The 23,274-nt window shown below is 45.4% G+C and overlaps 1 protein-coding gene across 14 annotated transcripts in view; it reads right to left on the bottom strand.

Moving 5' to 3' along the window:
• Positions 1-22,606, bottom strand: part of PAK3 (p21 (RAC1) activated kinase 3) — a 261,514-nt gene extending 238,908 nt beyond the window's left edge. For 4 of the 14 annotated variants that reach the window (XM_072743893.1, XM_072743912.1, XM_072743889.1 and 1 more), the window contains exon 1: positions 22,079-22,435. The gene's annotated coding sequence lies outside the window, so the exon portion shown is untranslated. Of the gene's footprint in view, positions 1-22,078 lie in introns of all 14 variants that reach the window. The other 10 variants (XM_072743898.1, XM_072743914.1, XM_072743906.1 and 7 more) reach the window with 9 other exon arrangements.
• Positions 22,607-23,274: the final 668 nt, after the last annotated feature.

Genomic DNA, 23,274 nt, shown 5'->3' with positions numbered 1-23,274 from the left:
TTGGGCTTTGCTGAACTACCAAACTATAAGAATAACTAGGCAAGAAAGTTGACGCATAAGTTATAATTGCTGGGAAAGATGCACTATGGAGTTTAGGAAAGAGAGGGAAGGAAGAGAAATCTGAAGGACTGATGGCCATGAAGACCTAAATAGAGTCAAGAAATGGAAGATTTAGATGAGGTGATGAGAAAGTAATTGGAATGAGGAAGCTGGATGTACAAGCTCTTGCTATCGCAATACCCGTGTTTACAATTTCAGAGGTGAAAGAGTTTGGGGCAATGACAAAAGAGAGAGGTTGGCAACAGGAATAGGTGACCAAAGTGGAGTAGAGATTAAGGTAAATGAAGATAAGTGAGACCAAGGAAAATTCAAGTATAAGTCAGACTCTGTCCTGTGGCTCAACATTTCATTCAGCGTAGGAGCCAGAGTCCTTCTTACAATTTCCTACAAGGCCCAATAAGACCTAGTTCAGTGTTGCCTCCCTGACCTCATCCACTCCTCTCCCCTCACTAACTCAGCTTCAGCCACATTGCCCTCCTTCCAGCCAGGCACATGCCTGCCCCAGGACATTTGCACTTGCTGTTATCTCTACCTATAATGCTCTCCCACAAGATGTTTACATGATAGCTCCTTCCCTTCCTCCAAGTCTTTGCTTAAATACCATCTGCTCAACGAAGGCTACCCTTGTTGAAAGTCTTTGCCTTATATGGAAACTTGATTCCTTTCTCCTAGCCTTCTGTACCTTGACCCCTGCTTAAATTTCTTCCATATATTTATTACCATTTGACATCCTAAATATTATTCTTACTTATTTGTGTACTAATTGATGGATCATCTCCCCCATCCCTGCCCCCCTGAGCATAAGCTTGTTTGAGGGCAGGGATTTTTATCCCTTTCTTCACTGCTACATCTCTCGCACCTAAAACCATGCCTGGTACAGAGTGGGTGCTCCAGAATTATTTGTCAAAAGAAACGATGGCATCATGATTCCAGGATATATAGTGGATTGTACATGGGGCACTAAAGTCACCCACAATAACAGCAGGACTCAGGTTGGAGAGGAAGATAATAAACCACATATTAAAAGTCCAGGAAAAGTGTGGGTGAATGAAGACAGGAGTTGATGAAAAGAAGGGCGGGTGGTACAGATGGCATATGCCTCAAGGACTGCTTGCTTAATTTTACTTAATTGCATTTAATTTCATTTTTAAAACAATCTTATTTTAAAGATTATTTATTTATTTATTTATTTGAGAAAGAGAGAGCACATGATTCAGGAGGAAGGGCAGAGGGAGAAAGGAGAAGAAGCAGACTTCCTGCTGAGCAGGGAGCCCAACAAGAGGCTGGATCCTAGAACCTTGGCATCATGACCTGAGCCAAAGGCATCTATGCTCAACCAACTGAGCCACCCAGGCACCCCACAATCTTTCTTTTTAACAATAAATGTATTTTTAAATTAAATTTGTTATCTGTTCTTCTGTTTTCCTCTTTTTTTTTTTTAGGATGGACACAAAAGGCCTAAAAATAGTACCAGGGAATAGAAGTGGTCGGCCATCACCCCTCAGCTCTGTGGCATGTGCACCCCAGGAGAATGAGCAGCCTACATTTGACAGAGTTGCTTGAGAAATGATGTGTCTGGTAAGGCAAGCAGCAGGTGTCAACTGGTTCATAAACCTGGCCATACATTAGCATCACCTGGGTGGCTCCTAAAAAGTTAAGGCCAGGGGAACCTGGGTGGCACAGTGTTTAAGTGTCTGACCCTTGGTTTCAGCTCAGATCATGATCTCAGGGTAGTGGAATCGAGCCCTAAGTTGGGTCCTGCTCAGCATTGAGTCTATGTGAGGTCCTCTCTCCATCTCCCTCTGCCCCTCCCACTCCCCCCACTCATGTGTTCACTCTCTCTCTCTCTCTTTCAAATAAATAAATCTTAAAAAAAAAGGAGTTTAGATCAATTGAATCAGAACCTCTAGGGACAGGGTCCAGGCCTCAGTCCTTGTTAAAAAGCTCCCCAGCTGGGCAACCCTGGTGGCGCAGCGGTTTAGTGCTGCCTGCAGCCCAGGGCGTGATCCTGGAAACCTGGGATCGAGTCCACGCAGGGAGCCTGCTTCTCCCTCTGCCTGTGTCTCTGCCTGTCTCTCTCTCTGAATGAATAAATAAATCTTAAAAAAAAAAAGCTCCCCAGCTGATGCTTCCACTACCCAACACTGTGATGTGTTGAGGCAGATGACACTGCAAGAGCGGAAGGCCCAGGGGTGTTTGTTGAAGGCAATATGGGCCTCAAAGGACATGGAAGGAAAGCCTGGGAGACAAGATGGAGCGTGAAGACAATATACAAACATGTATGGGAATGGAACGCCCCAAGAGACAAAAAGAGCTTACATTTAGGGTAGTAGTGGAGGATGGCCTGAATGGAGAGGCATTAGGACAAATTAAGAGGTCTCAAAAGTTTGAGTAGATACTTTCTGGAAGGAAATTGCTGGGGTGAAGCTGTCCCAGACTCAAAACTGATGGAGAAGGTATGGGTTGCCACTGTAGGCCAGATCCAGGGTCTAAGGGTTGGAGATATGACCATTGCCTGCAGGTTTCTCTTGGTGGCCTGGGAAAACAAAAACTGAAGTGGACCCCTTGAAGTCCACTGCTACAGACTGTGTATTCTGCAACTGAAGAGTAAGTCAGTGTTAGGTCTTTGCAGGAGAGGTGGAAGGCAGGAGAAGTGTTGAGCGGTGACAATGGAGCTGCTTAGAATGAACTGCCTGGATGCTTGGGAGAAAGTGGCTTCTGTGCTGTCCAGACTACTGGGGATGGATGCAGAGCAAGTTTTGGTTAGGTAGGCAACTGGGCTGGCTAGACCAGGATTGAACCTAGAGGCAGGGAACTGTTCAGGACCCTTAATTCCACTGAGATTCTAAGTCCATGCCCATCCCCCCTTCAACACCCCTGGTTGGGTCCCAGAGTACAGGGTAAAGCCCAATTGGCCCAGAAGAACCAATGCAATCTTGAAAAAGAACAATAAAACTGGGGGTATCGCCATTCCAGACTTTGAGTTATATTTCAAAGCTGCAGTGATGAAAACAGTATGATACTGGCATAAAAATACACACATGGATTAACAGAACAGAATCAAAAACCCTGAAATAAACTCCCAATTATACGGTCAATTAATCTTTGACAAGGAAGAAAGAATGTGGTTAGGGAAAAAGTCTCTTCAACAAATGGTGCTGGGAAAACTGGACAGCCACATGCAAAAGAATGAAACTGTGCCACTTTCTTACACTATACAAAAATAAACTCAAAATGAATTGAAGACCTAAATGTGAGACCGAGAAACCATAAAAACCCTAGAAGAGAGCGCAGGCAGTAACATCTCTGACATGGGCCTCAACAACATTTTTCTAGCTATGTCTCCCAAGGCAAGGGAAACAAAAACAAAATTAAACTATTGGGACTACATCAAAATAAAAAGCTTCTGTGCAGTGAAAGAAACAACCAACAAAACTAAAAGGCAACCTACTGAATGCAAGAAGATATTAGCTAATGACATATCCAATAAAGGGTTAGTATCCAAAATATATAAAGAACTAACACAACCCAGCTCAGTTCCTCTTTGAAAAGCAACCTCAGAAGTGAAAGGGTACTGGGCAGAGTGCTGCCTATGCAGACTAACTCATCATACGGCACCCCCTTGAGGCCTTTCCTAAAATGGACCTGTAATGCCAGTAGGCTCCCAAGCACTGCTGAAATGTTATGGACTCTCCTCACCCTTCTCACTCTGGTGGTGACGATAGTTACATTTTTTAAAAGGGACTCATCTGGGCATCCGAGCATGTCTATGGCTATGTGAGAAATTCCTTGGGTACCTGAGAATAATTCTGGACTTTCTCCTGAGAAGGGACCAGGGCTGTGCTGGGTCATACCCAAGGAACAAGCTGTATCTGATTTCATTCCAGGGCTGATCTCTGAAGTCAAGAAATCTTCAGGTGTGATCCGTGGGTAACCTGCACCAGAATTTCCTGGGATACTTGTAAAAATTCAGAGTCCTGGGTTCTTACCTCGGCACTGCAGGATCAGACAGCTGTCTGTAGAACTGAAAGAATCACATAGAAAAACAACAGGGGCATCTCCTTTTTGTTTGGTCTTATCCGGACTTCCTGTCCTCCCCCTTGGCCCATCCTGAGCTAGCCGACACACACCCATGAGGCCATTCTTGTGTAAACACTGCTGAAGTATGCTCTAAGTACCAAGGTTATGTGTGCCTGGTGTATCGTGCTGCTACGGCAGAAATTGCTTAAAAGGCAATTTATGATTGAATGCAGCTCAAAGTCTGTATCAAAGCACATATCTCTTCAGGGCTGTGTCATATTTTGTTTTAAAAAGAGCCTAATCCAGAGTCAAGACTGATTTCTTAGTGAGAGAAGAGTCAAAGTTGAGAGGAGTGAGTTCCTCCCCTAAACTGATCAGTGAGTCTTCAATACATTGTTCTTGGATGCTTTGGGGGAATCCAGACATGAGTGAGACATAGCCAGTGCCACCAGAGTCTAAAACCTATTTATGGAGACAACAAATACACTCATATTAACTATCATGGAAATAAAGTATTACAGGATCCATACTAAATGCTCATTAGAGATGAAAATGTGGCACAGGAAGGATGAACTTGGAACGTACATCCCCACATCATCCCTCGGCAGTACTGCCAGACATCTTGCTGAAGCTGGACACACAGAAGTCTTCCTCTATGGCTCCCTCCCCTCAGCACCCCCACAATCCAGTGCCTTAGCGAGTCCTTTTGGCGCTAGCTGCAAAATGTATCCTGAATCTGCTCACTTTTCTCCGTGGCCACTGCCAGCCTCCTACTCCAGGCTACTGGCAATCTCTTTTCCTAGCTTCCTCTCTTGCTTGCCTTCTAGCTTGCCCTCCCCACTCTTATTGCTACTCTCCAGTCCAATTTTGTGTAGCAGTCAGAGTGCTATTTTAAAAGTAGAAATTAGATTATTTTGATCCCTCACTTAAACACATCAGTGACTTCCCACTGCATTCAGCAGAAAGAGTGAGACCATTCTTGTGGCCCGGGAGGCCCTGCATGGTCTCCAACCTCACTGAGCACCACTTTGTCCCCTGGCCCATTGTCTCTCTTAGTTGCTTGAATATGGCAAACACCCACCTCAGAGTGTCCATGCAAGCTGTTCCCTCTGCATGGAACACTTTCTGTTAATATTTCTTCATTGTTCAGGTCTCAGCTTAGGTGTCACTTCCCCCAGAAAGACCTTTCTTGATTTTCCCTCCCATCTAAATCAAGTCTCTCTTCTTACTGTCTCTCATACTGCCCTGTTGTTTAGTTGCACAGCACTTCCTATAATTTCTAATTATATAAGCCTCGGTTTATTTATGTAATGTCTATCTACTCCTCTAGACTATGAGCTTTGTGAAGGCAGGGCATAGGTCTGCTTTGTTTATAACCAGGTTCGAAGTGCCTAGCACAACATCTGATACATAATAGATGCTCCAGGGACGCCTGGATGGCTCAGCAGTTGAGCATCTGCCTTTGGCTCAGGTCATGATTCCAAGGTCCTGGGATCAAGTCCTGCATCAGGCTCCCCACAGGGAGCCTGCTTCTCCCTCTGAATGTGTCTCTGCCTCTATCTCTATGTCTCTCATGAATGAATGAATAAAATATTTAAAAAGAAATAATAGATGCTCCAGAGGCTCCTGTGTGGCTCAGTCAGCTAGCATCCGACTCTGGGTTTTGGCTCAGGTTGTGATCTCCAGGGTCGTGACATTGAGCTCTGCGTCAGGCTCTGCGCTCAGTGTGGAATCTGCTTGGGATTCTTTCTCTCCCTCTCCCTCTCCCTCTCCCTCTGCTGCTTCCCCACCTTGCCCTCTCTCTCTTAAAAAATACATCAATACATCAATCTTTCAAAAAAATAGATGTTAAATATGTGTCCTTGTGCTGAAAGGATGAAAGAATAAAGGTGTAAGGAAGTGAGTTAGTCTGAGAAGACTTTCTAGAGAAGAACCAGCTGGAGGACACCATGGGCAAAGCCATGGAAATGGGTACTTTTGCACAAGGTAATTTCTGGGGATGGGGCAGGTATAACTGTATAACTGGAGTATGGGGTCTGTGTGAAAGAAATACTAGTGGAAACATATATTAGAGTTATCTGTCGTTATATAGTAAAAACTGTGAAACCCCAGGCTAAGCAGTGGGACCTTTGTTTGTTCCACTCCACTATCCTAGCCTGGTCCCAAGTATTCCCAAAACAACTGGGGGTGGGCAGGAAGCACCACTCCTCCTAAGCTGCAAGCAGTTAGGGGTGGCAAGGCCCTTCTGCTCCCATCTCCAGCCACAGCCAATGGCCCAGCAGGATTTGGAATGAGCAAGCCAAAGGAGTGGTTGAGGAAGGACTTGCTGTCAACGTACATCATCCATTCTCTCGGGTCATGCAAATCCTTCTGAATATTCTGTAGGTGTCCCGCTTCCCAACTTGATCCTTCCTACTCAAGTCGACAGAGACATTTAGTAGTAACAATGGTGCCTGCCTCATAAGGTTACTGCGAGGATGGAAACAGGAAACACATATCAGGTCCTTAGCTTAGTGCCCTGCACACAGTAAAATGGGATAAATCATAGTGTCTGCGCCCACAAGATTGTTGGCACTATTAAATAAGATAATACACGGAAATGCCCGGCACGTAACAAGCACCCAGTAAATGTTAGCTATCATTGCTGTAGTGCATAGCACCGCCAGCAGCAGCAATAATATTGACTGGTTCAGGGAGGTAGAATAGCATGGACTGCACTAAAGGCACACCACTGGGGACGCCACGGAAAGCAGTGTGTGCCTGAAATAGTCACTCCAGAGCCCCAGACGTGGGGATGAATTTAGAAAGAAAGTCTCAGAGACTGTTACACAGCCAGAGTGGAGGGTTAGGGAGGTGGGGAGGACAGATGGGTTGCTTAGTCACCAGGCTGGGACAGGCGATGCCCTGGGAGGTGGCCCCCCCTCAAGGCAGAGCCTGTCACCAGGGCCCAATTCCCAGCTCTATTGATCAGGTAGGAACCATCACTATGGTAGCATCTGGTTGCCATACTTGATGTATTACTTGGGGAGGAGACGCCCGGGCTCTCCAGTCTGTTGTCTTGGAGGAATGCCAGAAGGGAATACATGGCTGGCGGGGCTGCCAGGGGAGGCTAGGGAGGGCCAGCTAACAGAACTTTGTGCTTCCCAGGCTCCTGTGAGAGTAGCCCAGCGGGGTCGGCCTCATCCCCATTTTTGTTACTTTGTGAACCATCTTCGGGCCTGGGAATCATCTGCTATCCCGAAGCGGCCCCTATGACACTGTGCAGTATGCTTTTTTTTTTATTAAAAAAAAAGATTTTATTTATTTATTCATGACAGACACAGAGAGAGGCAGAGACATAGGCAGAGAGAGAAGCAGGCTCCCTACAGGGAACCCAATGCGGGACTCGATCCCAGACCCTGGGATCATGACCTGAGCCGAAGGCAGATACTCAACCACTGAGCCACCCAAGCTCCCCAAGTGTGCTTTTGCAGGAAGCCCTGTTAGCCTCAGGAGGTCCCGGTGCAAAAAGGCCCTCTCTCCTGCTTATCCCAAACAATGCGTACCACACAGGCATCAGAAACCTCTGCTGGGGTGGGAGCAAGGCCCAAAGGGGTCCCAGACACTGAGAAGCTAGGAGCCAAAGGGCCTACAAGGGTCACTGAAGTTGGCAACTGGCTGACAGTCACAATACCTTTCAACCACTTCTATGTACCAGGCACTGTGTTGAGAACTTTGCAGGAATTATCCTGTTTATTCATGAAGAAAAAAAAATACCCTAATAAGTAGCTACTCTTTTATTTCCATTACACAGTGAAGAGACTAAAGATTAGAAAGGCTAAGTGACTTGTCCAAAGTGCCTGGGCCAGGACCCACACCTCTCCATGGGGCTACATGCGCTCTTGATTTAAAAAAAAAAAAAAAGTAAGACATTGGGGCATCCAGGAGGCTCAGTTGTTAAGCCTCTGACTTGAGCTTAGGTCATGATCCCAGGGTCGTGGGATCGAGCCCCCCACACTGAGCTCCCTACTCAGCGGGGAGTCTACTTCACTCTCTCCCATTGCTCCTCCCCTCGTTTGTGCGCTCTCTCGCTCTTTCAAATAAATGAATAAAATCTTTAAAAAAATAAGCTGCCCTTTATTGAGCACGAACTCTAGGGCAGACCCCTTATATATATTATTGCTTTGAGTCCTTCCCTAAACTCCATTAAGTGGGTACAAATTATTACTCTGTCCATTTTATGGAGGCAAGGCAGTAAGTGGTTAAGAAACTTTCTGAGATCACACAGCTAGTAGGATATAGGCCTGGGATTTGGGCTTGGGCAAGTGATTGCAGCTCCTGGCTTAACCTTACACTCGCCTTCTCTTTTTCTTCAAAACAGCTCTTTTGCCAGGGAAAACCTGAAGACAACCACAAGCGCATAGCTTGGCCCATTTGATTTTGCTCAACTATCTCCACAGACAAGGGAGAGTCAGGATGATTACAGATGGGAGACCTGGGGCCTCCTAAGACCCTGATGCCTATTGACCCTCCAGACTGGGAATAACAAAGAAGAGAACAGACGCCATGGAAAATGGGTGGAAGTCTTCATCTGAGGGCTCCAACTGAAAAGAGATTTTTAGAGAAATTATAGCCAATACAAGACCCTGCCAGGAAAGAACCAAGAAAGAGGGGGAGAAATTGTTTTTGTGCAGCAGTGTTAAGGGCCTGCACTTCAGTCAATGTATAAAGTCAGGCTTCTTCAAATGGGGCATTTGTTTAAGGTTTGAGGATAGACTCCTTCCCATGGGCATATTCTGGAAATTTCTGTGCATGGATATGTTGTGCTCACAACTTTGAGGCCCCTCAATTCTAGCTCAGTGTGTCTGAATTGGTGGCTGCCAAATACCCCTTGCTGTATACTGCCAGTTTGATAATGACAATCAGGCAAGAAGGACCCGGATGAGCTAGAAATCCATGAATCCAAGCCTATTCTGGGCCCTCCCTGGCCCGGCCGTCTCCCCTTATCTCATCCCCCATTAGCGGAGAGCATCCCAGAAGTCACTCCTGACCTCTAGTCCCCCCTAGCCTTGGCACCAGCTTCCTGAGGGATTGGGAGGAGAAAAATAGCCGATAGGTTTCCCATCCCTGCAATCTATGAAACTCACAAGAGTCACCAGGTCCCGGGAATTTCTCTCTCGATGCCAGTGAGTCTTGGTCGACTCGGTGACTGATGCACCAACATAGGAACCTGTTTCCTAGCCCGGGCCTTCCAACCACTCATAATGACCCTGGCCAGATCACTCTGCCATTAAAATGAACTCTCCTCTCTTTTCCTGGTGCTTGAAGGTACTTGGACTTTTCAGGGCTTGGGCTTCACCGCCAAGGAAATCTGTTGCTGCATACATTTGCCTTTGGCATAACCACTTTATTATCATGGGGGAGGGAGGCGTGTCACAGCAAAATATTCCGTTTAACCATCCAGGCCCCCAGACTAGCCAGAGAGACCAACTCTGCTACTCACCAGTCGCGTGAACATATTGTGCCAGTCACTTAGCTGCTCTGAGGCTGTTTCCTCCTCTGTAAGATGAGAATAGTGCTAGTCCCTTACCCGATGGGGCTATGGGAGGGAGTAAAGGAGACAGCCCATGCCATGAGAGCCGCACAGTACCTGGCGCAGGGCTCAGTAAATGGTGGCTATATACAAAAAAAGGAAGACTTGCTGTCTCCCAAAGTTTGCCTTGGAGAAGATTCTCCTTGGCTCCAATTTCCTCTGCAATGAAATGAAGGGCTGAAGGGTGAGCCACAAAAATGTAAAGTGGGGGTAAATGAGTGTACACTGACATTGATGCCGAGTCCTTTCCTGGCAGTATTTTTTTTATTTTTTTATAAATTTATTTTTTATTGGTGTTCAATTTGCCAACATATAGAATAACACCCAGTGTTCATCCCATCAAGTGCCCACCTCAGTGCCTGTAAACCAGTCACCCCCACCCCCCGCCCACCTCCCCTTCCACCACCCCTAGTTCTTTTCCCAGAGTTAGGAGTCTTTCATGTTCTGTCTCCCTTTCTGATATTTCCCACTCATTTTTCTCCTTTCCCCTTTATTCCCTTTCACTATTTTTTATATTCCCCAAATGAATGAGACCATATAATGTTTGTCCTTCTCCGATTGACTTATTTCACTCAGCATAATACCCTCCAGTTCCATCCACGTCGAAGCAAATGGTGGGTATTTGTCATTTCTAATGGCTGAGTAATATCCCATTGTATACATAGACCACATCTTCTTTATCCATTCATCTTTCGATGGACACCAAGGCTCCTTCCACAGTTTAGCTATTGTGGACATTGCTACTAGAAACATCGGGGTGCAGGTGTCCCGACGTTTCATTGCATCTGTATCTTTGGGGTAAATCCTCAGCAGTGCAATTGCTGGGTCATAGGGCAGATCTATTTTTAACCTCCACACAGTTTTCCAGAGTGGCTGTACAAGTTCACATTCCCACCAACAGTGCAGGAGGGTTCCCCTTTCTCCACATCCTCTCCAACATTTGTGATTTCCTGCTTTGCTAATTTTCCCCATTCTCACTGGTGTGAGGTGGTATCTCATTGTGGTTTTGATTTGTATTTCCCTGATGGCAAGTGATGCGGAGCATTTCCTCATGTGCGTTTTGGCCATGTCTATGTCTTCCTCTGTGAGATTTCTCTTCATGTCTTTTGCCCATTTCATGATTGGATTGTTTGTTTCTTTGCTGTTGAGTTTAATAAGTTCTTTATAGATTTTGGAAACTAGCCCTTTATCTGATACGTCATTTGCAAATATCTTCTCCCATTCTGTAGGTTGTCTTTGAGTTTTGTTGACGGTATCTTTTGCTGTGCAAAAGCTTCTTACCTTGATGAAGTCCCAATAGTTCATTTTTGCTTTTGTTTCTCTTGCCTTCATGGATGAATCTTTCAAGAAGTTACTGTGGCCAAGTTCAAAAAGGGTGTTGCCTGTGTTCTCCTCTAGAATTTTGATGGAATCTTGTTTCACATTAAGATCTTTCATCCATTTTGAGTTTATCTTTGTGTATGATGAAAGAGAGTGGTCTAGTTTCATTCTTCTGCATGTGGCTGTCCAATTTTCCCAGCACCATTTATTGAAGAGACTGTCTTTCTTCCAGTGGATAGTCTTTCCTCCTTTAAGAATATTAGTTGACCATAAAGTTGAGGGTCCACTTCTGGATTCTCTATTCTGTTCCATTGATCTATGTGTCTGTTTTTGTGCCAGCACCACACTGTCTTGATGACCACAGCTTTGTAGTACAACCTGAAATCTCGCATTGTGTGCCCCCAGCTATGGTTTTCTTTTTTAAAATCCCCCTGGCTATTCAGGGTCTTTTCTGATTCCAGACAAATCTTAAAATAATTTGTTCTAACTCTCTGAAGAAAGTCCATGGTATTTTGATAGGGATTGCATTAAACGTGTAAATTTGCCTGAGTAACATTGACATTTTCACAATATTAATTCTTCCAATCCATGAGCATGGAATATTTTTCCATCTCTTTGTGTCTTCCTCAATTTCTTTCAGAAGTGTTCTGTAGTTTTTAGGGTATAGATCCTTTACCTCTTTGGTTAGGTTTATTCCTAGGTATCTTATGCTTTTGGGTGGAATTGTAAATGGGATTGACTCCTTAATTTCTCTTTCTTCAGTTTCATTGTTAGTGTATATATATGCCACTGACTTATGGGCATTGATTTTGTATCCTGCCACACTTCCTAGCAGTATTTATTTATTCATCTATTCATTTATTTATTTTTGAGACAGACACACACACACACACACACACAGAGAGAGAGAGAGAGAGAGAGAGAGACAAAGACACAGGCAGAGGGAGAAGCATGCTTCCTGTGGGTAGCCCGATGTGGGACTCAATCCCAGGACCCTGGGATCCCGACCTGAGTCAAAGGCAAATGCTCAACCACTGAGCCACCCAGGTGCTCTTCCAGTGGCATTTAGACAGCAGAAGAGTCCCGAGGCCATGCCTCTGGTTGGAGGAAATAAAATCAGTGTTGTGATAAAAGCAGGGTTGAGGGGCGGGACGAGGTGCAGTGGGAGCTGGGGAAAGGTTAAGGCATAAAAAGCTGGGGTGATGAGATCCCATCAGGCGAGGGAACCTGCTGCCACACGGGTTTGTTAAATGAAGGGAGGAGAAATAAGAATTTAAAAAGTCAAAGGAGGGGTGGAACCATCAAATAGGATTTGAGAGAGACCTTGGGCAGATAGGGTCTGAGTTCTGGAAACCACTTTGTCCTTTCTCAGAAATGCTTCTACTGAAGATTTTATGCCAAAGGGCCTGAAATATGCTCATGACTGAAGAGCTGGTCAGTCAGTTAATCCAGGCCTGCTCTTATTCAAAAGAACGTTCTGCTGCCTACTTACCTAGGCAGAAACCAGCCCCAGGGAATTGGGTTAAAAAAACCACCCTCCTCAGATTTGGTCTCGGTCCTAGGTTTCTTTTTCTTAAGATTTTTAAGTAATCTTAATCTTTTTTTTTTTAAGTAATTCTTTTTTTTTTTAATTTTTATTTATTTATGATAGTCACAGAGAGAGAGAGAGAGGCAGAGACACAGGCGGAGGAAGAAGCAGGCTCCATGCACCGGGAGCCTGATGTGGGATTCGATCCCGGGTCTCCAGGATCGCGCCCTGGGCCAAAGGCAGGCACCAAACCGCTGCGCCACCCAGGGATCCCCTTTTTTAAGTAATTCTTAAGTAGTATCTTAAGTACACCCAACCTGGGGCTCAAACTCACAACTCTGAGATCAAGAGCCCCCGGCTCTACTGATGGAGCCAGCCAGGTGCCCTTGCTGTCATAGGTCTCTCAGCCAGAGCTACTGGGAGGCCAGGACTTTCTCACTTTGGAGAACGGTTTTCATTTCCTCAGGCCAGAAAGCTCAAGGGCCTCTTGCCTCCTGAAAGTTATCACAGGACGGGGCTACAGCCTCCCTGAATCACCTAAGAAGCTGGCTAACACAGATTTCCTGGGTCCACCCTTGGAGTTTCAGATTCTGTGGGTTGAGGTGGGGGACTCCAGATTTTAATAGGCCCCCAGGTGATTCTGTCACAAAAGTACGCTCTGGCTTTGGAGATGAGTATGCTTTATTCAAATGGAAGGTGCTACAGTATAGATATGCTATTCCTAACCATGTCCTTATTTTATGTGTGGAATCTGAGGCATAGAGACACTGAAGCACTTGTTTGATGTCACACAGCAGATTTGTATCAGAATCAGAACTGGAACCTGGGTCTTCTGCCTCCCAATTCACTCTATAAGCTCCTTTTACTGACTACCTTTGCCTCTCAATGAGATTTTTCCTTTCTAATTTTAGTGTGCAGACAAATCTCCCTCCTGGTTCTAATCAGAGTTCCAAAGCAATGTTACCACTGGGTGTTATGCTATATGTTGGCAAATCAAACTCCAATTAAAATATACATACATACACACATACATACATATATAAAATTATATTTTGTATTAAAAAAAAGCAACACTACCTTCGGGGAATAATTCAGTTGAGAAACATAATGATCCTGAGTTCTACTAAAAGCACCAAACATAGTTTTACAAAGAAAAGAAAACCTGGATTGTCCCCCTTATGACCATCCATAAGGAGAAACAGGACAATGATTTGTGTAGAGGCCATATTTGTGGCTATAATGCTTCAGTTTTTAATTATTCAGCACTCTGAAGAAGAGATGCCCTCACTTTAAGATGGGACACTTATGAGTTTAACAACCAAAAACCATTTTTTTCAACGCCATGAAGATGAACAATTATACTGTCTGACCATTGGTTCCCCTGTGAACTATCCTTACTGTATTCCAAACCTCTAAAGGAAAGAAAAAAGAAATCCAACAAATATCAGTTAGGATCCAAAGCTATTTGCCAAATACCAAGATTTTGAGGTAAGTGGGAAACCATAAATCATAGATGTCAATAGTTCAAATAATCCAAAGGATTCCTCTGGGTACAATAACCCACCCATCTTCTGGCAACTCAAAAGCATCCCAGTGACAGGCTGTGTTTGTGGCACGCTAGGTGAAGTGAAGGATGGATAAGTACAAAGGACATTCTTAAATCTGTCTGATGGGGAAGTAGCACTTCAAAGGCACTTATGTCCATCCCTAGGGGAGACTAGGTGCCAGATTTTTAGCTAGCAAGTGGTGGGGTTAGGTCAGAAGCCTTTTCCAGCGATGTCCAACTCGGAGAGCACTGTCCCCTTTCCAGCTGTTTCTTCGAAATCTGTAAAATGCGTAACCACTGTCACCATCCAATCATGCTCTTCATATTGCTCTGCCACCACCCAAGGGATTTGAAGGTTGCTACCTGTCACTCTAAAGACAAAACCACACAACCGACCCTTGTGACTCCCTTCTTCTCCTAATCGGTAGACCCTACCTGTGGCCTGGAGCAGACACCAAACTCCCCGTGGCTATATCTAGATATTGGCAGAAAGGAGAGACAGGGCAATGAAGCAAGCCACAGCAGGGCAAAGGGAAAAGCTACACCTGTACCCATTTGCCACTATTCCCTTTTCAGAGGGTGACATCACTGTTTATTTCTGTTAGAATCCCTTCTCATGAGAGGGCCTCAAACTTGTCTTCTTTGCAGGAAGTCAAGTTGGATAGAAGTGGACTCCTACTCAGCATTAAGCCACTGGAAAATTCTGGAACCAATCTAGCTGACCTCAGAGGTCGGCGAAGATGCAGCAGCAGCTTTTTTTTTCCCCCAAGTGTCTTACAGATAGATCTCTAAAGTCAATTTGCCATTGTCCAATGCCGCAGCTGCTGTCAGCAGAAATGACCCTGAATGGCCACTCATTTCACAGCAAATTTAGAAGGGCTTGATGTTAAGGAAATGCGTTCGACACAGTTCTAGTTGGAAATGAATTAAAAAGCATGTTTGCTTAAATAATTGAAGGTGAAGAGAATATTACATATGTTTTGTGTGCAGTTAGGGATTTCTGCCCCAAGCCTTTCCTGATGCCAAATATGAATTCCTTCCTTGCCCTTGATTTAAGAACCGAAATCTTAATTATCAGAAGGCATCAAGAGAAGGAGTGAAGTATACTTTTATGCTTTGGGATTGGAGTGTAAACTGGTAAAAAAAAAAGAAATAAAAGAAAAGAAATGGAAAAAGAAACATGTTAGAGAGTAATTTGGCAAGATCTAGGAAAAAAATTACCTGAACAAATCGAGTCTTCAGAATTTATCTTAAGGAAATAATGAGCCCAATGCATATAATACAGTCCAAGGGTATTCACTGTGGCATTGTTTGAGTGCTCATAAAAAACAGAGTGCCAATTAGGATTTTTCAAAACTTCAACATTTCATACAACTGAAAGACACTTTAAAATCTAGGTGAAAGAGTAAGCAACAAACTGCTTAATATGCTTACAACAGAGGTGATGGTTAGCTGCTGTCAGAAATATGTCAAGAGATTGCAGTTATCAGGATGATAAAGAACAACTGAATAGAAAAATAGGTCAATAAACATCTAAATAAGTGTTCAACCTCTCTCGTACTCAAAAAAATAAATAAATAAAGCAAAGAAAATAGGGATTGTTTTCAGCTACCAAATTGTCAAAGATTCAAAAGGGCAAGAGTATGTGAAATTGTCGAGGAAGAGCCCTGCTAGAGAACTGGCCATTGTCGGGATTGTAAGTCGCTATAAGCTTCCTGGAGGACAATCTGGGCAGGGGGCTCTATTAAAATCAAAGATGTGCAGACTAAAGTCTTTAAGCCAGCAGTTTCACAACTGGGAATTTATTCTACAAAAACACTTGCAAGAGTATGCAGGGGTGCAGGTAAAAGGAAGTTTGCTGCCCCAATATTTAATAATTCTTTTTAAAAATTAGAAAATAATATAAAAATCCACCAACGAAAGTTGGATTAAAGACATTATGTCACAACCACAGAAATTAGAGTATATGCAGCTCTTAAAAAGAATGAAATAGGGCGGCCTGTGTGGCTCAGCGGTTTAGCGCCACCTTCGGCCCAGGGCGTGATCCTGAGGATCTGGGATCGGTCCGCGTCGGGCTCCCTACATGGGGCCTGCTTCTCCCTCTGCCTGTGTCTCTGCCTCTCTCTCTCTCTGTGTCTCTCATGAATAAATAAATAAAATCTTAAAAAAAAAAGAATGAAATAGCTATAGGTATACTGGCGGGAAAAGACCTCCAGATACATAGAGTTCCATGAAAAGCACGTTGTAGAACAGTATGCAGAACACTGGTGGCATCCTTTGTTATTTTACCACATGAATCCGTATATGAGTATTTATTAAAATATACACAAAATGATATGTAACAAATGGTGAACAGGGCAGAGATCGGTGGTGGAGAGGCCTGGAATGTTCTACTTCATACTTTTATTTTTTGTAAGCATGAGCGTGTATTATTTTAATCATAAAAATGCTTTTTTGAAACAAGAAGTAAGGCAAGCTGTGCCACTCCCCACAATCTCCCAGCTTCTAAAACTGTCCTCTTCAAGGACATGGTGTTCCTGCATCTAAGGTAATTTCTAATACCCAAAACTTAGGATTTGCTACTTAGAAGTTAAGAAACACCGGGAAGAAAGGCAATGGTTGCCTCATTCTTTTAGGAAAGTTACCTTTCATGCTATTAGGGTCTAACTGACACCCTTTCTAGGAGGACCTCCCTCTCCTGGCTTTTCAAATCTCCCGCCATTCTTTCTGTCCTGCCTCCTTCTCTTCCTCACCTCCCGCATGTTTCTCATAAGGTTGGGAGAAGGAGACATGGTTCGTTCATTTCAATTCCTTTTCTGTTTTTACCTCAAGAACCGGATCCAATCCCAAAATTTCATCCTAAAGAGATTCCACACTAACTCCTCTTCCTGAAGTCTATTTGGCACAAAGCTCATCCCAGTATTTCCAATCCCTTCCATCCCAAGTTAAGGTTGACAATTGCAACTCTGGGAATCTTGCGTATTTAAGGAGTGTCTACAAGTGACCCTAGGCTGTGGGGGGTGGGAGCCCTGCACCTACATGGCTCTGAAATTCTGTGCCATTTTGAGGGGGAATGCATCAGCAGCTTCCATCACACTTTCAAGGCAGTCATCGATGGTCTACAAAAGAAGTGAATCACCACCAAGGAAGAGGGACTGTGTGATTGAATCATCCACTGAGTATCCACCCAGAACACCCAGTCCTGAGGTTTCCAACTGGCTGCTTGGCTTGGTGAATCAGACAATTGGACACTCAAGAGGAACCAGAAAGAGAGAGGGGAAGCATGGCTTTTTCTGGCTCCACTAGAAACCCGTCTCTCTGCTAAAAGCTGCCACACAGAGTCCACACAACTCAGGCTTGGACATGCCCTCCAAGTCCCACTGAATGAGCAAACCAACCCACACTGCCCTGCAGTGCAGAAGAAGATGGCTGGGTCTAGTGGGAAGAGCTTTAGGAGGCAGTGGATCTGAGTTTAGCCTCTAGGATGACTTCTGTTCTGTCACGTGATAGCTGTGGGATCTTAGACAACTCACTTCACTTCACTAGCCTTTTGCTCACCCAAGCAGAAGCTTTGCACCAGACGAACTTGAAAAGGCAGTGCTACCATTCTATGAACCTCCCCTACTGGACCGGTATTTCCACCGAACTCTCCCCACCAGAGAAGGCCTTCATTCTCACTGTCCGGTCGGTCATTCGGCCTTAAAGCCACAGCGTTCCTCTTCCGGCTAACCCAAACCCTTCCTACAGCACATGAAGCTTGTTGCTTCCATGTGGAGAATGGCCCATGTGGGTAAGATGCCCTGTGGAATGGGTAACTCTAAGGCCTCCACATCTGTCTCCACCCCAGGCCCAGCTGACAATGGTTATTAGCTGTTCCTTCTCAAGAAAGGCACACTTCTTTCAAGGTAGTTTGTAAAGAAGAGAGGTCAAGGGAATTAAATGAAGAGCCAAGGGAATCAGAGAGGGTCAATAGTCTTTCTCTTCTGCCTTTAAATTTCCTTAAAATGGCCACGCCTTCCTATTGACCACCCAGACCGCATGTGGGGGCCAGTGAACGTGAACCTTCCAGCGGCTGCATCCAAGATGGCCCCCTGGAACTACTCCTGCAGGAGAGGGAGTCTGGAGGATAAAAGCAACTTTCCAACTGAGCTTAATTCCCACTTCCAGGGTTCTCTGGTGAGGAGGGTGTTTTCAAATTGACGGGACTTCTCTTAGGGCTGTACTGATGATACCTCTGGCCCAGGAAATTAAAGGCCACACTGGAATCTTCAGGAAGGGAAAGGAAGTAAGCACAAAGAACTGAGTCGCCCAAGGTTGAGTGAGGATAGGTCTTTGCAGTCGAAGCAGAGCAGAGAACTGAGGCAGTCTGCCCAACAGTGCAGAGGAAAAACAGGATTTGGGCCTAAATTATCAGGATAATTGCCTTAATTCTGCACTTCCCTTTCATAATAACCTCGAGTTTATATACAGCCTTTCTTGTAAAAAGCTCAAAATACTTGCAGAGATATTATCTTGGTTGTCATCACACCATCAGAGATGGTGAGAGCAATGATTATTATCAGCCTCATTTGATGCATGGGGGAAGGAAAGCCCAGAAGGTGAAGGAGGCGCCCTTGTCTCCCCAGCAAAATACCTACAGCCTCCGAACTTGGTGGGAAAGGCTCTTGCCTGGCATTGCCAGAGAATATTCTTTTCAAGGGCAGTCTGGCCAACTGCTTGTTGGAACACCAGGTTCTGTGGGCAAATATATCTGGGAGACACTGCTGATTCTCTTCTGGAGAGTCATGATGTACATTAGCCTGGTAAAGGCTTTTAGAAGCCCCGAAGTAAACAAACCTGTTTTTGTTTAAGCAAGAATTTCCCAAATTTAACTTGACCACAAAACTCTGTGTGTGTCTGGATGTGAGTGTGGAACACCTACTAACATCCGGTGGAACAAGTCTGGGAAGCACTTGGTCCAGGCACTTAGGCTTACCTGAGTACCCACACAGCATCCATTCCTTTTCAGCCCAAGCTGTGGGGGAATGTGCCTTAGATATGCTGCCTGATACTTTCTGGTACTGACAGCCGGTGAACAAAGGACCTCCATGTGCCCAGAGGACCCCAGGCCATCATTTCTTCTGCCTCAGGGCATTGGCCAGACTAGGGTGAGGGGAGAGTCAGTTCAAGTTGGACCACCCCTGCTGGCATTCCTTTCAAAGAGAACCCAGGGCTATTTTTGGCTTTCATTTAAGGGAGGAGACTATGCTCAGGATGCTGGTTCAAGCCCTCAAAGCCCACACTTTTAACTAGCATAATTTTGTGCCCACCAGGCACTTCCAGCAGAAATCATTAATCTCTTAGGTTCATTTCCAATGCCATTTATCAGCCCACACAATCGGCACCAACAAAACAGAACAGGAGACTCGGAATGTGCCCCTATTCTGGACTAACCGCATGAATGTTACAGACAGTCCTCATACAGCCATTCCTGACTACGCACTTAACACACAGGACAGAAATCCTGTGCTATTATTAATTACCAGTGACACTACTCACAGTATCTAAAATGTGAAAGTCCCTGAAGACCCTGTCCCGGTTAATTTGTATTTTACATACAACCCAAATGATAAAAGATAACAGATAGTGGATTTCATATTTATTACCACTATTTCCACGCTCTCAGTATTCGGTATTTATTAAACACCCACACACTAAGGGAAAGTGCCTGCACTGAAATTGGTAACTTTTTGCCCACAAAGTAAATGCAATGCAGGTCTATCTTTCTTTATCCATCCATTGGCTATGCAAAAAAAAAAAAAAAAAAAAAAAAAAAATCTCGTTAAATGGATTTTTGGTAAAAATCTTCCCTGTAAAGGTCCAAGATGGTCTGATTATAAAGCCTTTTGTAAAGCAACAAATTCCACAATATGTGTACTGTACTGTCCATCTAGTTCATTTTCCTCGTAAATACATACTTACCCATAGCAGATTTACTCAAGGCAAAACACTGACATTTAGAAATGAGCTGGACATTTCTTAAGATGCAGATGTGTGCTAATCTTTACCAATCTGCAATACTGTCTCCTTTTGGGTTCACCATTAATCACTATCCCAGTCCAGGGGGACTCATTCTGAGTTCATGATAGTAATAGTTCTGAGGACTCCTTGCAGTCTTACTTAACCATGACCCCTCTCTGCCTTTATATATGCTGTTCCTTCAACTTGGCCGCCTGGTGAATTAGTTTTTCAAGACTCACTCAAATGTCACTTCCCCCATGAAGCTTTTCTTTCTTTCTTTTTTTAAAGATGTTATTTATTTATTTATTTATTTATTTATTTATTTATTTATTTAGAGGGGGTAGACGTAGAGAGAGGGAGAATCTTAAGCAGCCTCATGCTGAGCATGGAGCCAGACTGTGAGATCATGACCTAAGCAGAAATCAAGAGAAATCAAGCTTAACTGAGCCACCCAGGAGCCCCAAAGCCTCTCTTGATCATACCGTCTACCCCCACCCCTCCTCTCTGCTCTCACAGTACCCTGCCTATCTCTTGTCATACTCTACTGTAATCATCTGTTTACACACTCTATCTTGCCTACCAGACTGTGCCTTCCCTGTGAGCTGAGGTGATGCTTTATTCATTTATTCGTTTATATACTTCCAATACGTAACATTACTATTGGCATGTAGCAGGTGTTTAATAAATGTCGGTTGTTTTACTGAACAATCACTACCCTTAACTACATTTTTGGCCCCTGACAAATAATGCTTTCTTAAAACCTCAAGTAAAATGTACAAAAGAAAGTCTAGCAGTTTTGTTCATTTCTGTTGATTTCTTCTTTCTTTGATTGAAAAAAAAAAAAAGACCATACCAATTCACATCTTATGGTTCCAGGAGGGAAATAAAGAAAACCTTTAATCCAAATACACCACTAATACACAGGTGCATCCAGTACGTTCATTTTTCTCCAAACATAAAGCTACAGGCTAGCTCCAAAGTAAAGACTGCAGTAAAGACAACAGGAGCATCCACTAATTAAAGGGGTGCAGGGGAAGGCTCTGCAGGGATCACTGTAAGAGCTTTGGATCCTCATTGGCTGAGAGAGGGAAACCTGCTAAGAAAGTTGGATGTCTTCGGGGGAACAATAATGATGTCCAGTAAGACTTGGTCAACCTGGCTGGAAATTCCACAATCAGCATGTTCTAAACAACAGCCCCAAGTTGGGGGGATTTCCATCACTTTGAAACCATCATTACCCTTCCAGTGTAGGCAGAACAGGTTGGACCTGATCTGCCTGCGTGTTACTGCAATCTGGCTTGGCATGGGATGATACCCAAGGACATGGAATGCCAGGAGTAACTCAGCCCCATGGCACAGAACTACACACAGATACACACACACACACACACACACACACACGACACCCCACACTCCAACTCATACTCACTGCATCCCACACAAAACCAGCACCATCACACACACACACACACACACACACACACACACACACACGCCACCGCATTCCTGTGTGCCCAGTCACACACACAGGGAGTGCCCCCTCGCATTCTCTCACTTCCCCAGTGTGCCCGGCCCACACCCCACACTGCCAGCAGACTGCAGCCTAGCCTGGAACTGGAAGCTGGTGAGGACTGGTTTTTGTTGTATGTAACAAAGCCCATGCACCCAGGTGCCCCGCTGGATCGGCTCCATCCATCTCTCCCCGCCCCCATCCACGAGCTCCCAGAACAAGAGAAAGCTCAGCTCTGGGACATGGATGCGGGGAGTGGGGGTGCACAGAAAGAGAGCTTGAGGGGTGGGCGGTGGGGGCAGGACTCCGAGCAGCTCGGGGGCTCCTTCGCCACGACGCCGGAGGGACGGCCACTGGCCAAAGGACCAAGCTGCCCTCCCACCCCCTGGCACCCCGTCTATTCACAGAAAAAGACCCAACGCAGAGAAATCGTAGACCCCCGCGCCCGCCGCGTGCCCTCCCGGTGGCTCCGGGAGCCAGGGGCGCTCCAACTGCCCGCAACAAAGCGCCCCCCGCACAGACCTGTTCCAGGCTCTTGGCGGCCCAAGCGCAGGCAGCCGCTGCTGAGGGTTCTGCCCTTCGCCGCCGCGGACGGGAGGAGGAGCAGGAACTGGGGGAGGAAGGAGGACGAGAGGGGAGAGGAGACGGTGGAGGCGGTGGCGAGAGGAGGAGGAGGCGGCAGCGGCGGCTGCGTCTGCCGCCCAAGCCAAGGATGCTCCGGCAGGAGGCAGGGACGGGCGCGCGGGGCGTGGGCTCACGTGTGCCCCGCGGCCCCGGGATGCGCGCGCGGCTGGGCGTGTGAGAGTATCTGGGTGGATTTTGACTGTGATTATTCGGAATTCCGACCTAGTCTGGAACTTGTGGTTCCTGCAGCCAGGCGGAAGTGAAACCCTTTCACTCTCCCAAGCCTGATTGTGCCGATCGGGCGATGGGGGTGGGGTGGGGGGGGTGAGGCAGCGAGGGCGGGGAGAGAGGCTTCAGTACGAGGGCTCCGGGCCTGTCGTCCACGCCTGTACCTCTTCTTTCAATCTTTCTAGGCACTGGTGGCTTGCGTCTGCATGTATCTCTGGAAAGCCTTCCGCCAAAAAGAATAACAGAGAGAGACCCAGAGACTCAGGACAGTCACCATCCACACCACATTGTATTGAGTGAGCACCCACACTGCTCAGCCAGCTGTCTCCACTACCCAGAAGATAATTTTCTGTTCTAACTTGGAATTGACTTTCATGAGTTTGAGGTGCCCATAACTTTGCACAGGATCTACCTACATTCCACTTTTCCTCCTGTCTCTGATGTTATTGCAGTATCTCTGCATTTGTAACCAAGGTGGCATCCAATCAGTCCTGTACTTTCTAGTCTGCTTACTTAGGCAGCATTATCCAGGTCCCCGGCTTCACTGGTGTCAAGGAGTCTTTTAATCCTTGTGCCACTCCCTCTCTAGGACTGGGATATTCAGTTTAGATGAGAACCAAGACTGGTTTCCTGGAGGTCACATAATTGAAGATCATCATGGATCCAGCTGGAGACCCCATTTGGGTTTGGGTCCCTAAAGCTAAAATAAGGGGAAAGCCATTGAGAAGCACAACTTTTCCCCATGATTCACTCCTTGGTGAAGCCCTTGTTTAGAGCTCTGCTGAAAGTCTTCCTGGTGGCAACTTTTTGAGCATTTTACTTCATCTTGCCAGTGACTTATGCTTGCTGAGTACTTTGGGGTTTAT

The sequence above is a fragment of the Vulpes vulpes genome, chromosome X (genome assembly GCF_048418805.1).
Source record: "Vulpes vulpes isolate BD-2025 chromosome X, VulVul3, whole genome shotgun sequence".
Classification (NCBI taxonomy): Eukaryota; Metazoa; Chordata; class Mammalia; order Carnivora; family Canidae; genus Vulpes; species Vulpes vulpes.
Note: the sequence above shows the minus strand (reverse complement) of the source record. Positions and strands in the feature narration are given on the sequence as shown.